This window comes from Neoarius graeffei, chromosome 12 (genome assembly GCF_027579695.1).
Source record: "Neoarius graeffei isolate fNeoGra1 chromosome 12, fNeoGra1.pri, whole genome shotgun sequence".
Lineage (NCBI taxonomy): Eukaryota > Metazoa > Chordata > Actinopteri > Siluriformes > Ariidae > Neoarius > Neoarius graeffei.
In genome coordinates this window covers 45,099,088-45,113,073 of record NC_083580.1, presented here as the reverse complement: position 1 = coordinate 45,113,073, position 13,986 = coordinate 45,099,088, and positions in this window count along the sequence as shown.

Here is a 13,986-nt window from a genome sequence, read left to right as displayed (position 1 = left end):
TCCCAGTTATTCTAGGCCTTCCTTGGCTTACTCGCCACAACCCTCGCATAGACTGGGTAACAAGCCAGGTTGTGGAATGGGGCCCTGCATGCCATGCCTCTTGTCTGCTCTCTAGCTCTCCTGTGTCTCCTGCCAAGCCCCCTGATCTCACCGAGTTATCTCAAGTTCCCACAGAGTACTGGGATCTCAAGGAGGTATTCAGCAAGAGCAGGGCCGCCGTTCTTCCTCCGCACCGGGCCTACGACTGTGCCATCAACTTGCTCCCTGGGACTACCCCTCCTCGTGGCAGACTGTTTTCCCTCTCTCAGCCAGAACGCAAGGCTATGGAGGAATACCTCAAAGACGCCCTGGTCTCTGGGTTCATTCGACCCTCCACCTCACCTGCTGGTGCCGGCTTCTTCTTTGTTGGCAAGAAGGATGGGGGGCTTCGACCATGTATTGACTACAGGGGCCTGAACAAGATCACTGTGCGCAACCGATATCCCCTTCCACTGATGTCCACTGCTTTCGACCTGCTCCAAGGCGCCACTGTCTTCACCAAGTTGGACCTACGGAACGCATACCACCTCATCCGTATCCGACAGGGAGACGAGTGGAAGACTGCCTTTAACACCCCGTCTGGGCACTACGAATACCAGGTGATGCCCTTCGGACTCACCAACGCACCAGCTGTTTTTCAGGCCCTAATCAACGACGTCTTAAGGGACATGATTAACCTGTACGTCTTTGTCTACCTCGATGACATCCTTATCTTTTCCAAGACCGTGCAGGAGCACCGCCACCATGTCCGCCAGGTTCTCCAGAGGCTGCTGCAGAACAATCTGTTCGCCAAGGCCCAGAAATGCGAATTTCATGTTCCCGAGGTCTCCTTTCTGGGATTTATTGTACGGACAGGCCAACTCCAAATGGACCCTGCCAAGACCCTGGCCGTCCGGGACTGGCCTACTCCCAAGTCCGTTAAGGAGGTTCAGCGGTTCTTAGGATTCGCTAACTTCTACCGCAAGTTCATCAGGAACTTCAGTTCTGTGGCAGCACCCATGTCAGACCTCACCAAAGGGACAGGTGGATCTTATGGCTGGTCTCCTCAGGCAGAAAAGGCGTTCAAAGACCTCAAGGCCCGCTTCTGCACGGCACCCATTCTGGTCCTCCCGGACACCTCCCAACCATTCATCATGGAGGTGGACGCCTCGGACAGTGGTGTCGGCGCGGTACTCTCTCAACGTTCGGAAGGAAAGCTGCACCCCTGCGCTTACTTCTCCCACCGCCTGAGTCCTGCGGAGTCCCGGTACGATGTGGGGGATCGAGAACTGCTAGCGGTCAAACTGGCCCTTGAGGAGTGGAGGCACTGGCTGGAGGGAGCGCAACATCCATTCCTGGTTTGGACTGACCACAAGAACCTGGAGTACCTCCAGCAAGCCAAGAGACTGAACCCTCGACAGGCTAGGTGGGCCCTGTTTTTCAGTCGGTTTGACTTCACCCTCTCGTACCGTCCCGGCTCCAAGAACACCAAACCTGACGCACTGTCCAGGCTGTTCTCTCCCACTAACAGGGAGAATGAAGTCGGGCCTATTATCCCGGTGTCCCGGATTGTGGCCCCTGTCCGCTGGGGTATTGAGGAGGTTGTTCGACGAGACCAACGCCAGGACCCCGGTCCTGGGACGGGGCCACCGGGCCTCTTGTACGTCCCACATCAAGCCCGGGCCAAGGTTCTCCAGTGGGGTCACTCTTCCCCTCTCACCGCCCACCCGGGAGCTCGGAGGACCCTGGACTTCCTGAAAAGACGCTTCTGGTGGCCTAACATGGAGCAGGAAGTAAGGTCATTTGTCCTGTCCTGTGAGGTTTGCACCAGAACCAAGAACCCACGACAGCGTCCCCAGGGTCTCCTGCATCCTCTGACCATTCCCCGGCGTCCCTGGTCCCACGTGGCAGTCGACTTCATCACGGGTCTCCCTGAGTCACAAGGTAACATGGTCATTTTGGTCATTGTTGACAGATTCTCCAAGGCCTGCCGCTTCATACCTCTGTGCAAACTCCCCTCTGCTCTTGAAACAGTGAAACTTATATTTAATCATGTCTTCCGAGTCTTTGGTCTTCCACAGGACATCGTCTCAGACCGAGGGCCCCAGTTCTCCTCCCGAGTGTGGCACGGGTTCTGCAAGGTCATCGGAGCCACTGCCAGCCTCTCCTCTGGGTTTCACCCACAGTCCAATGGTCAGACGGAGAGGCTCAACCAGGACCTGGAAACCACCCTGCGAGGCCTGGCTATGGATAACCCGACATCGTGGAGCACCTGGCTGCCATGGGCAGAGTACGCCCACAACACCCTGCAGTCATCGGCCACCAAGCTGTCGCCATTCCAGTGCCAATTCGGGTTCCAGCCACCTCTGTTCCCGGACCAGGAGGAGGACGCGGGGGTGCCCTCGGTCAACCAATATGTGAGATGGTGTCGCAAGACCTGGAGCAAGGTCAGGAAGACCCTCATACAGACCTCCAGAACCAACCAGACTCAGGCCAACCGCCACAGAAGACCTGCACACACTTTCCGCCCTGGGCAGCGGGTTTGGCTGTCCACTAAGGACCTTCCGCTGCGGGTGGAGAACCGCAAGCTTGCTCCTCGCTACATTGGCCCCTTCAAGGTGGTGCGCAGGGTGAACCCTGTCTCCTACCGGCTCCAGTTGCCCCGGACTCTGAGGATCAACCCCACTTTCCATGTTTCCCTGTTGCGGCCTGTACTGACGTCTACGTATGCCCCTGCCCCTAGGAACCCCCCACCCCCCCGCATCTTCCAGGGGCAGACTGTGTTCACTGTGCATCGCCTGCTTGACTCCCGCCGGGTCCGCGGCGGGTTGCAATATCTGGTGGACTGGGAGGGCTATGGTCCTGAGGAGCGCTGCTGGGTTCCTGCTCGGGATGTCCTGGATAAAGAACTGTGTCGGGACTTCCATTCGGCCCATCCGGATCGCCCTGGGAACGTCAGGAGACGCTCCTAGAGGGGGGGGTCCTGTTAGGACTTGGACTGTTTTGGCCTCTAGAGGCCGCTGTTATTTCCTTTTCGTGTCATATTTATTTTGGCCTCTAGAGGCCGCCACTGTTCCTGTGTTTTGTGTTTTTTTTGTTAATTGCCTGTTAGTCCTAATTATCTTCACCTGTGTCCTTAATTAGTTTGTGTATTTATACCCCTGAGTTCAGTCCTCTTGTCACGGAGTCTTTGTGCTGTTATGTTTATCTCCAGTTTCCTTTGTACTGTGTTTTGTGGATCTTCTGAGCTTTTGCATTTTTGCCTTTTTCTTTTTGAATTATACTCTTTATTTTTGTTTTTTTGTTTTGCCCTGGATTGTATATAGTGTACATAGTATAAATAAACCTTTTGTTACTTTTTCTACTTCCGCCTCACGCCTCTGCATTTGAGTCATCCCCCTGGTGGCCTAGTGGGGGTTTGCTGGATTATCACACCAACGAACCAGGTTCGAATCCCAGCAAAACCCTAACAGCCTTCTCTGGAACTACTGACGCCAATGCCATGGAGACCCCCTAGTTCCAACGATTTAACAGGTTGAGGTGGTAGATTTGCAGTGTCATGCCCATTATCCGTTCACCTCACCTCATAGCCAACATCCTTGACTCACTGTGTGACCTTGAAGGGCCCTTACCACTTGACAATTAATTTGGAGCTCGACATGGACAATAATACAAGTACCTTGTCTCCCGGTGTGAACTCTCTAAGGTGCGTGCCCCTGTCGTACAGCCGGACTTGGTGATCTTGTGTCTGCCATAAATTCTCCTGGGTTAAGTGCATGAGGGTGTAGAGTTTTGTGTTCAGGTCGAGAACATATTGAATTTCATTCTTGCTAGGTGAAGATCCCTCCTCCCAATTTTCTCATAGCACATCCAAAATGCCACGTGGCTTATGCCCATATGATATCTCATCTCATCTCATCTCAACTCATCTTCATCCGCTTATCCGAAGCCGGGTTGCAGAGGCAGCAGTCTGAGCATGGAAGCCCAAACTTCCCTCTCCCCAGACACCTCGGCCAGCTCCTCGGGAAGAACACTGAAGTGTTCCCAGGTCAGCCGAGAGGCATAGTCCCTCCAGCATGTCCTGGGTCTTCTCCGGGGCCTCCTCCCATGGGTATATGCCTGGAAAACCTCCCCAGGGAGGCATCCAAGAGGCATCTGAAAGAGATGCCCGAGCCACCTCAGCTGATTCCTCTTGATGTGGAGGAGCAGTGGCTCTACTCCGAGCTCCTCCCGAGTGATTGTGCTTCTCACCCTATCTCTGAGGGAGCGCCCAGCCACCTTGTGAAGGAAACTCATTTCAGCCGCTTGTATCCGCAATCTTGTTCTTTCGGTCATTACCCAAAGCTCGTGACCATAGGTTTGGGTGGCAATAGAAGGCAGGGGCCTCGACGACCTGATCCCCAAACACAGCGGCTAGCTGTTGGGACATATAATAACTCAAATGGTGAAAAACCTGTGGAGGCTTGCGAGACCTCTCATACTGCAAATAACAAGGGCTCGAGCCATTTATCCCAATTACGTGCATCCTCACTTACAAATTTCTGAATTAAGTTTGTGAGTGTCTGATTAAACAATTCCACTAAGCCATCTGTGTGGGTGATAGACACTGGTGCAGATAGACTTAATTCCCAATAACTCATACAGTTTGCACAGTGTGTGTGACATAAATGTAGTGCTTTGGTCTGGCAGGATTTCTTTCGGAATCCTGACCCAGGAGATAATATGGAAGAGAGCTTCTGCAATACTGCATGCTGAGATATTGCAGAGAGGCATCGCTTCCAGATATCATGTTGCAAAGTCCACCAGAACTAAAATAAAGTGATATCTCCATGCTGACTGATGTAATGGCCCAATGAGAGCCATCCCAATTCTCTCAAAAGGGGTCTTGATGAGAGGAAGAGGGCGCATAGGCGCTTTTGGAGTGGCTGTGGGATTTACTAATTGGCATTCATGGCACACCGCACAACACTGACGAACGTCCCCACGAATCCCTGGTCAATAGAACCGGGCCATCATTAGGGCTAGTGATTTATCTTGCCCTAAGTGTCCGGCCATGGGATTAAAGTGAGCCATGTAGAATACGAGTTCCCTACAGCTCTTTGGGATTAACAACTGGGTTATCTGTTCACCAGTTTGAGTGTCCTGCATCACTCCGTACAACCAATCCTTAATAATAGCGAAATATGTGAAGGCTGGTGTCCCACTTGGCTGGAGAGTTTGACCATTGATTACTCTCACTTGGTCAAACACATGATGCAGAGTCTCATCTCATGACTGCTCTAATGGGAAATCCTCAAGGGAGTCCCCAACAGAGGGAGAAGGGGCAAGCTGCTCCTCACTCCTCATATCGCCCTGACGCGGTGCTGACGTAGATGGCTCTGTGACAGCTTCCCCAGTCAATGCCACACCAAGATCTTCCCATGATGTACTAATGCAGGACCCATGTCTTATTATGTCTTCCATCAGTTCTTTGAACCCTGGCCAATCAGTCCCCAAAATCAGCGAGTGGGTGAGATGAGGATTAATCACTGCCTTTATTCTATGCTTTTCTCCCTGAAATAGAATGTGGACAGACACTAATAGGTAGTTTGAACATCCCCATGTACACACAATACCTTCACCACTTGTGCTTTCCCCAATGCCTCACCTTGCACCAGGCTTTGGTAGATTGAGGTCTGATTACAGCCAGAATCCACCAATGCATGATACGTATTCCCTTGCACACTTACCGGTAAACGATACACTCCAGCCTGATCAGGGGCAGTCTCTGGCATGTCGGGGATCCAGACTAACACTTCCACCTCCATCGCAGAGCACTGACTCTGAAGATGTCCTGGCTCCCTGCAGTGCCAGCACACCGGCCCAGGCTTCCCCTCTACACTGGTGTTATGGGTGTCACTTACCTGAGGGGGAGAAGACACAGACGAGGAAGGGAAAAACAGGAGGACACCATGGGTGCATTGGGCCAACTGGGGCGGAGCCGGCCCACACCTCCACGATGGGGGAACATGGCAGGGAAGGGAAGAAGAGAAGAAGGGGGAAGGAGAGAGAAAAAGAGAAGAGGTAACACATCCTCCTGCTGTCGGAACCACCGCCAGGTGGTTCTCTGCCAGTTCGATGGCTTGTTCCAGAGACGCCGGGCGATGACACTGAGCCCAGTCTGCCGTTCCCCCTGGAAGTCACGCGATGAACTGTTCCAGTGTCACCAGGTTGATGATTCCCTCAGCATCATGGTTGTCCACCCTCAGCCACTGTTGGCAGGTATCCCAGAGTTGTTGGCCAAATGCAAACAGCCGGCCAACCTCCTCCAACTTCAGTGTCCAGAAGCGCTGATGCTGTTGTTCCGGAAAGCGTCTGACATGTTGCAGCATGGCTCGCTTCAAGTCGGCATATATGAGCCAGCTGTCGGCAGGGAGCACCTCACCAGTCAACAGTGGAAGTAGGCGTGCTGCGCGCTGCTCGACCGGCCACCCCCACTCTTCGGCTACTTGCTCAAAGAGCACTAGGAAGGCTTCATAAGGGTGAGGTGGAGAGGGTCGGCTGCGGTGGTGGTTGAGGAGCCGGCTGATGTGAGTAGGTGCTGGAATGCCTGGCAATCTTCCTGCTGGGCCAGCACCAAGGCTTCGAAGCATTCTTCTTGCTCCTTCTGGAGGGTAGTCAGGGCTTGATGCTGGTTCTGCTGAGTGGTAGTGAAGGCATGGATGAGGTCCTTGAACACCGAGGACTCCATGGGGCTGGCTTCCTTTGGTACTCCCGGGTTTCGACACCACTGTAACGCTTTCCCTGATGTGGGTGGAGTACCGAAGTACGGCAGGTGGGAGATAATGTTTACACACACATTTATTTAAGCTTTTCAGCTTCACTTGCTCACTCTAGGACACATGCACGTACACACACACACACACACACACACACACACACACACACACACACACAGTCATGTTCCGGTCCTGGGGGCCCTCTTCTCTGCTCTTCCCCTCCTTTTATGCTCCACCATCACTGCAACAAACACACACACACACACACACACACACACACACACACACACACACACACACATTAATTGACAACAGTTGTAATGACTTGGCCACTCACCTTTTCCAACCCCGCCCTCCATTCACAAACTTGTGCTTGACCATGCCCCTGCTGGCACATGGATATACATTAAAGGAGTACGCCACCCCCAAGTGAAATTGAGTCAGTCCCTGCAGTCCCTAGAGTTGGATGAGTGAGCCAAAGCATTTTGTAGCCGACCCAGCCATTGTCCTGATCTGGAAATGTCCCGGTTAGCTTTAGCTTAGCGTAGTCGCTGTAATCCGGCATGTCCAGCTAGCATTGTCGTTGCAAAAGTGAATCAAATAACTCAAGATTTTTTATAATTATTTCTCATGACCTGTACATTCACATCAAGTACACATATCAATGCAAATTAACATGAAGGGATTTACTAGACCAATTTATATCTGGAACTATTTTCGGCCACAGCACAGGCAAAGCACCGCTGCAGGCGCAAAGACACCACGCAGCACCACAACTTCCATCAATACACCAGTGTTACCAGGGAAACCAGGGTTTTCAGGTGCTGCGTGGTGTCTTTGCGCCTGCAGTGGTGCTTTGCCTATGCTGTGGCCGAAAATAATTCCAGATATAAATTGGTCTAGTAAATCCCTTCGTGTTAATTTGCATTGATATGTGTACTCGATGTGAATGTACAGGTCATGAGAAATAATTATAAAAAATCTTGAGTTATTTGATTCACTTTTGCAACGACAATGCTAGCTGGACACGCCGGATTACAGCGACTACGCTAAGCTAAAGCTAACCAGGACATTTCCAGATCAGGACAATGGCTGGGTCGGCTACAAAACGCTTTGGCTCACTCATCCAACTCTAGGGACCGCAGGGACTGACTCAATTTCATTTGGGGGTGGCGTATTCCTTTAACCTCCTTGTTTATCAAGTAAATGAATATTCTTAAAAATTTTTGAAAAATTAAGCATTATTTGGATTAAAGGTTCTATGTAGAACCCTAAGTAAAAAGTAGGTGTTCTTTGTAAGTTAAGAACACTTGATTACCCAATAAACCCTTACAGAACCCTTTTTTCTTCGACTCCATATATTACCTGGATAATGATTTGGTGTACCCTCCAAATTATTGATAATTATTTGCTTCTTAATACCTAAAACCTGCCCACTGTTTAAGACTTAACCAAACTGTCTTGGTACTTGATACACTCTTAGAAAAAAAGGGTTCAGGACAAAGTCAATATAAAGAGGTTAATTACCTCTGTAGTGTGATTGAAACCTGAAAGTCATTTTGGATGTATTATGCTTGAGCAAATTTATACATCCAGAGAGTGTGTATTAAATTAGCGAAATTTTGTTTCCACCAAATGAAGACAAAATTCTACCAGTCACTTAATTTTAATAATGAATTCTTTCAGGATTATGCCTCACTGTTTCACAATGTTTCTAAAACATTCCTTAAAATGGCTTGATATTACAAAGGCAAAGTTCCTCAGATGCTTACAATGTTTAAATAAGACCCGAACCTATGAATAAAACATACACTTTATTTACATATTGTTTTCTACCCTTACTTTGCATGTGATGTAATTTACTCAATTCTAGTTTGTAAATCAACCACCATATCTACTTTATACATGCATGATTAACTCTCTTGCACACATTATTTAGTATTTAAGTAAGTTGGGGCCTATGAGTATTACCGTAGCAGCCATTGAATTTTTCCCGTTCCAGCCGCACGCCATGCGACTGCCGTGCAGTTCCCAGCTGAAAGCCAGGGGGCTGCCATGCAGGGCTCAGACCCCCTCCCTCTCCTATTTTAATTCTAAACACGCCCATTCATTTGATTCCACGGTGTCGCCATTAGATGGCGCTTCTCTCATTAAAAAAAACATTACTTGAAATGTTGTGTGAAGCTGTTGTACTGCACTTTATTCTGTTTTTTTATGATCTTATGGATTAAAAACATTGAGATGATGAACCATCTGAAAGTCTTTTTTTGGGGGGTACATCTTACCTTCTCCGAATAAGTAATGGTTACTAAATGATATTAATTACCTTTGATTAGTAATTATCAGGTATTACCTACTAGCAAACAAGAGATAATTTTACCCAATTTCAGCTGTTGAATAGATACATAAATGTGAGGTAAATTTTACCCAATTTATTTAAGTATTTCATAGCTTTTTATTTCAGTTATTTTATACTCAATATATGGAATGAAATCTACCCCAAACAAGTCAATGCAAATTGTTACCTCAGATTTATTGGGTAAATTCTATACCGTAGGTTACTTTTTTCAGTGCTGTAAGAAGTGATTTTGGAGAGTGGTAAATATAATCTAAGCAAACCAGATAAAATTTACTTGATTATTGCAGTCAGCCAAGGAATATTTAGGAATAATTGCAGTCAGCCAGGGAACTCTCGGACTGCCATCTTCCTCTCTCCGGCTGTTACGGTAGTTTAGTGAGCTACGGTATACCGTAAAACAGGTTCATTACTTGAAATGTTGTGTGAAGCTGTTGTACTGCACTTTATTTTGTGTTTTTTGATCATTTGGTGCATCATTGCTGCATATAAACAAGGCGGTTCAGTTATTTGTTGTATAAATGCACCTGGACTGCAGATTTGGTCAGTCCAGAAACAACATTTGAAGCTGTTAGTTAGTGAGTTATAAAACAGGTTCATTACTTGAAATGTTGTGTGAAGCTGTTGTACTGCACTTTATTCTGTGTTTTTTTTTTTTGATGATGATTTTATGGATTAAAAACATTGAGATGATGAACCATCTGAAAGTCTTTTTTTGGGGGGGTACATCTTACCTTCTCCGAATAAGTAATGGTTACTACCGTAAGTGATATTAATTACCTTTGATTAGTAATTATCAGGTATTACCTACTAGCAAACAAGAGATAATTTTACCCAATTTCAATGAGAAAGTAGCTGTTGAATAGATACATAAATGTGAGGTAAATTTTACCCAATTTAAGTATTTCATAGCTTTTTATTTCAGTTATTTTATACTCAATATATGGAATTAAATATACCCCAAACAAGTCAATGCAAATTGTTACCTCAGATTTATTGGGTAAATTCTATACAGTAGGTTACTTTTTTCAGTGCAGGAGCAGGCGAAACTGCAGGTCTTGGTAGTCTGGTGGTTTCTGCACATGTCTTGTACCGGTAACTCCTGAAACATGGTTCGATTCTTGCCTTGGGTTTTTCACCCTCACTTCTCTCTCCCTGTTTTCTGCCAACCTCTATACCAGCTACTGTTAAACAAAGGCAAACTTGCTCAAAAATAAATATTTAAAAAAAAGTGACTCTTGCAATCACTGTGCACTTTTTAGTGTTACATGTAGGTCCTGCTTCTTTTTTTGCTTGTAAGACTTTACTAACTACTGAAATCTATTACAAGTTGAATGTAGCCACTTATTACTGTTTCATGAAGTAGGCCTTATAGGGCATGCTAAACAACATGCTTGTGATGAAAGTACCGTATAGCTTAATTGTTTGAATCAGTGTATCATTCGTTCTTTCTATTTTCAAATGGCAATCAAAAAATGAAAAAGTGACTGGTTATTTTGTTATTTGTTTTTATTTTAACACAAAAAATGAAAAAAATGACTGTTTTTTCATATTTTTTTTATATGAGCCTAAAATTGAAATGAAAGTCATTTTTTTCATTTTTTGATTGCCAATTAAAAATGGAAAGAATGAATGATACACAATCCGTGTATCATTCTTTCTTTCTTTTTTTCAGTAATACGCAATGACTCGGCCAGGCCCTTTCTTTAGTGTAATAAGAGACAGTAGAGAGGTTCATGCCATTTGTCTATTTTTATTAAAATGTACCGGTACAGTGTAATCACAAAACAGTATCTTATTTGAGCCGACAAGAGACAGTTACCGTATCATTTCCCACTATGCCCTCCTTTGTTCCTAATAACCAGATTTATCACGTTTAATTATTAACAATTATAATAATAATAAATCAATATAAAACCCCAACATCTACAGAAGATTTTCAACAAATAGGGGGCAGGGAAGCTCGCACACTCCAGCAGCGAGTGATCTGTGATGAGATGATTTTGAGAAGCAAAAAAAACGCTCAATACCAGCAAATGTGGATTAAAGCAGAAAATTTCGTTAGGTTAAATCATTTTAGAAATTTTAGAAATCATTACATTGTTGTTTTTTCAATAAAAATAATATTTTTTAACTTTATAATGCTTAGTTACGTGCCGGGGTTCTGTCAGTCATTGATAGCCCAACTAATCACAGCGCTGTGGTTCTTTTCCTGATCCTTGGCATTGTTTTTTTTTTTCTTTCTTTGTTGATAATGTGTTATTGTATATGATAAACACAGTTCATTAAAAGGCCCAGAGATTTTCACTTCTGCTGCATGCCCCCTCCTCTCTGCAAAAATTGTGTATTCCTCTCAAGGTGCTAACTGTCTTTATTGAGGTTTTTCACCTGACGTCACAGGGTCACGTGACGCCCCGGTGTCCGCCATTTTGAAGATCAAGCTAGCTAATGTCAACAACATAGTAGCTGGTATGTTACTGTAGCAATGTTTACGTTCAGTCATTTGGATGACTGTTAAAACCTTTCAGTCTCAAGTTTTTCCTTTACTGTATTTACTAGTTTACTGTAATTATAATCCGGCAGCTATTTACACCAGATCCAGTGTAAATAGCTGCCGGATCGCGCTCCAGCTTGCTCCCCCTCAAATTAAGCAGCACGCTCCGGTTTGCTCCCGGAGTGCTCTGGCCGAGGTTCTGGAGCGCGCTCCGGCTTGCTCCCGGAGTGCTCCGGCCAAGGTTCCGGAGTGCGCTCCGGCTTGCTCCCGGAGTGCTCCGGCCGAGGTTCCGGAGCGCGCTCCGGCTTGCTCCCCCTCAAATTAAGCAGGGCGCTCCGGCTTGCTCCCCCTCAAATTAAGCAGCGCGCTCCGGCTTGCTCCCGGAGTGCTCCGGCCAAGGTTCCGGAGCGCGCTCCGGCTTGCTCCCCCTCAAATTAAGCAGCGCGCTCCGGCTTGCTCCCGGAGTGCTCCGGCCAAGGTTCCGGAGTGCGCGCCGGCTTGCTCCCGGAGTGCTCCGGCCGAGGTTCCAGAGCGCGCTCCGGCTTGCTCCCCCTCAAATTAAGCAGGGCGCTCCAGCTTGATCCCCCTCAAATTAAGCAGCGCGCTCCGGCTTGCTCCTGGAGTGCTCCGGCCGAGGTTCCGGAGCGTGCTCCGGCTTGCTCCCGGAGTGCTCCGGCCAAGGTTCCGGAGCACTCTCCGGCTTGCTCCCCCTCAAATTAAGCAGCGCGCTCCGGCTTGCTCCCGGAGTGCTCCGGCCGAGGTTCCGGAGCGTGCTCCGGCTTGCTCCCCCTCAAATTAAGCAGCGCGCTACGGCTTGCTCCCGGAGTGCTCCGGCCAAGGTTCCGGAGTGCGCGCCGGCTTGCTCCCGGAGTGCTCCGGCCGAGGTTCCGGAGCGCGCTCCGGCTTGCTCCCCCTCAAATTAAGCAGGGCGCTCCAGCTTGATCCCCCTCAAATTAAGCAGCGCGCTCCGGCTTGCTCCCGGAGTGCTCCGGCCGAGGTTCCGGAGCGTGCTCCGGCTTGCTCCCGGAGTGCTCCGGCCAAGGTTCCGGAGCACTCTCTGGCTTGCTCCCCCTCAAATTAAGCAGCGCGCTCCGGCTTGCTCCCGGAGTGCTCCGGCCGAGGTTCCGGAGCGTGCTCCGGCTTGCTCCCCCTCAAATTAAGCAGCGCACTCTGGCTGAAAGGTTTTAACAGTCATCCAAATGACTGCACGTAAACATTACTACAGTAACATACCAGCTATGATGTTGTTGACAATAGCTAGTGCTAACAGCTAGCTGCTAGTACACTGCTACAACACAGACACCGACCCTAATAATACAGTTCTTGGTCATTGCCTGGTAACAGCAAATTTATAACGGGCCATGTCTCAACAGACTAAGAAGTTATTTCAATGACATTTAATAACATTTTGTTTATCCTGAGGACCGAAAGTAAATGAAAATATGAACAAACCTTAGCTGTAATAAGATGGCGACCACCGGCTCCAGGGACGACCCACTGATGTAGGCATGTTACCCAGCCTGACACAAAATATTTGTAGGCATCCAAACTCTTATACGCTTTCAGATCAATACCTGTGTATGGCGATGGGTTTTTAATGACATAGGTATACAGATCATGTGGGCCGAAGTCAGGTAAAGATGAGGGCTTCGTGTACTTCCGTACGTCAGTGAACAATCCTGGTGGAAGCAGGTAAACCTCGTTCTCTAAGCCTGCTAACCTCAATTTTTGCAAATACCTCTCCCTCTGCTCGCCCAGTAAATGCCCTACATCGCTGGATAGTGAAGGTGTTTTCTGCATCTCGCTCCTTTTTCTTTTATGTTTTTCATTTGTCGCCTTCCTCGCATTCAAACTGATTCGAGCCATGACGTCCAAAATGGCAGCCTAATGATGCATCACATGACTTGGTCACGTGGGTGAAAAACCTCAATTGTATTGTGAACAGCCACTCCACCCCCCACTGAGGTTGCTATTCATGAATGGTAATTGGTTTTAGGTTACACCCCAATTTCAATGACAATTTACAATTTACAATTTTGGGCTAGGGGCTAAGGCTAGGGGTTGGGTTAGGGGTGAGCTCAGGTTGGGGTTAGATCCAGGATTTGGGGTTAGGGTTAGAACTGATCCTTCTTGGTTGCCTTGGTTGTGACATTGTGAAGTCTGGTTAGGGTTAGAAACAAAGAGGCTATTTCTCAAGTAACACAATAATTAGGCTTCTTTACACAACAATGGGAGGCAGGTAATGGTACATTAGACTTATTCACAAATTTGGGGAGGATTTCATTGCAGACTAAAGTCTGCACTTTGGGCCTTCTAGTGTTAAAAATATGCTGTTAACTCAAAACACTTCTTATTCATTG